This window comes from Nannobrachium achirus, assembly GCF_963921795.1.
Source record: "Nannobrachium achirus genome assembly, chromosome: 20".
NCBI classification, from domain to species: Eukaryota; Metazoa; Chordata; class Actinopteri; order Myctophiformes; family Myctophidae; genus Nannobrachium; species Nannobrachium achirus.
In genome coordinates, this window is record NC_137827.1 from 42,804,061 (window position 1) to 42,806,560 (window position 2,500).

Consider the following 2,500-nt stretch of genomic DNA (forward strand, 5'->3'; position numbering starts at 1 on the left):
ACCGGTATATACCGGTATCTGGCAGATGTCAAACCCAAACACATGCATGACATGTTTAATGTTAAATTCAGTAGGAATTTCATAAACTAATCACCCTCGAACTTGCGTGCTCGTTTGGCAACTCTACATGCCTGTGTTTTCAAGACAGCTCTGTGAACTTCAGCACTCCACACACTAAAGACTGACTCTGACTGAGTTGAATATTCACTGCGAAAAGACAGACAGACATACAGTGGTGAGTTATTGACTACTGTTGAACCTACATAGATTTGATATTGTTATTCTGGGACAGAGCTGCAACACACACACACACACACACACACACACACACACACACACACACACACACACACACACACACACACACACACACACACACACACACACACACACACACACACCGCCTGACTGGTCCAGGAGTCTAACCGAACCGGGGCATTTTACACCCATATGGTATATACGCCTTAGCCACTCAGCTATCATTCTGGTCACCCGCAAATATGTCCATTTCCAATGACTTGTATGACTTGATTTAATTTGATTATTTTGGTAAAGGATATGTGAGCAAAATAAAACACCGAAATGAAAATTTCTATTGATTACTCATGCCATGGAGACTTGAGTTCAATAATATTTTTTGTATTTGTTGCATTCCTAAGATAAAAATGGGATTATAGTAAATTTACCCCCATTGACTCCGGATGGGGACCCAAATGCATGGCACTGGATGGGGAAACCGTCAGGGTAAGTTTACTATAATCACATTTTTGTCTTAGGAATGCAACAAAAACCCTAAAATGATTGAACTCAAGTCTCCATGGGGAGAGTAATCAATAGAAAGTAATTTTGGGGGTGAACTACTCCTTTAAGCCTAGGATAACCCATCAAGGTATAATGAAACTCATGTTTCGGGTATGCACATCCACTGGGACCCGCCCCCCTAATCTAGACTGAACATTGAGCAGCATGGAGCATTGGAGTTTGGAAGTGCTAGTTGCAAATCACTCAACGGCCCTGCTTACCACCTGTTTCTAATTGCACATAATGCAGGAGGCAGCAGGATGTTGTGTTGTTGAAAACGAGTGCTTCCAAACTCTGACACTTAGAAAAATAAAAACCTGCACAGAAAGTCCTGACAGAAAGCAGCTCATAACTTGCCTACAGTGGATTTTTATGAAAACTTTGCAGATAGAAAGAGGATAATTCAAGCTTTCAGTACAGCCGCAATGTTGGTGAGTTTAACTTTGTTTAATACAATCAGATAGGACTTTTCTGTTTGGATGTATGGGCTGTCAATGGCAGAAATTCGTTTTTTGCCACTCAGTAGGCCTTCCCACATAACTTCCAGCAACAGTGATGTCACGTGCATACCCTCTATACCGGTAGATTACATAGCACCAATATGTGTCTATGTACCATATCCTTTAGTTCAGGGGTCTTCAATGTTTTCAGGCCAAGGACCCCTTAGTTGAGAGAGAGAGATGAAGCAGGGACCCCCACAGATTCCATATAGTTTAATGGTTTGACAGCATGATCATCAGTGTATTTTGGAGTTGGTGTTTTCAGATATTTAACCACTTGAACCGTCAAAAAGTAATAAACTTGACCTTTCACTCTGTACTTAGTCTGCTCTTTTTCCCTTCTACACCAAACCTTTTTGCCAAAAATAGCCGATCTTCAAGCTCAACTTCTTGGCTAAAGTTCTCAGAAAAAAAAAAACTTTCTATCACTCAAAGATTTGGCGGCGCCCCCTGTAGTAACTCTGAGGACCCCCTAGGCGTCCCGGACCCCCTGTTGAAGACCTCTGCAATCTGCATTAGTTGGCATGGATGTTAAGCAGTACACCCACTAGAGGGCAGTTCAGAGTCAAATGTTTGATGACACCTACTGCACTGTCCAACTCACATTTCATTCTCCTCCCAGCTGTTCTGTGCCACATTAAAATTACATCATCATTTAAATCACCAACACACCACAACCTCTCCTCCTCAAAACCCTCTTCCACTTTTTAAGTCTTTGTTGTATCTTCATCATGATGGGGCTACACTACCCCCACACTTTCCCATGGTACTGCTCTGTTTTGTCGAGATCTATAAGCTTTCAGAACGTAGAGAATGGACAGGCCCCAATCTGTACTGTCCGTATGCACTTAGCAGTGTGTGTGTGTGCGTGCGTGCGTGCGTGCGTGCGTGCGTGCGTGCGTGCGTGCGTGCGTGCGTCCGTGCGTGTGTGCACATTAAGACATATACTGTATGTTGCAACAGTGGGGATGAACAGATAAACAGAGCTTAATGTACTGTGGGATTTCCAACATTCATGTTGTCTCCTCTGCCTGCCATTCCTTCCTGTCAACATGTAAATCATCAAAGCCTTTATCTTTATCCAGCCATAGTGTTGTGAAAGTGGTTTATGAGCAAACTGACTGACTTACTAACCTTTTAGCCAACTACTTAAAGACTTGTTTTAATGACTGAAAGTGTTATTTTAACCAACTAAAACC

The 2,500-nt window shown here is 42.5% G+C and overlaps 1 protein-coding gene across 1 annotated transcript in view; it reads left to right on the plus strand.

The window, feature by feature from the left end:
- traf3 (TNF receptor-associated factor 3) overlaps positions 1-2,500 on the plus strand; it is a 33,773-nt gene that overhangs the window by 12,614 nt on the left and 18,659 nt on the right. The gene's annotated exons all lie outside the window — the stretch shown is intronic.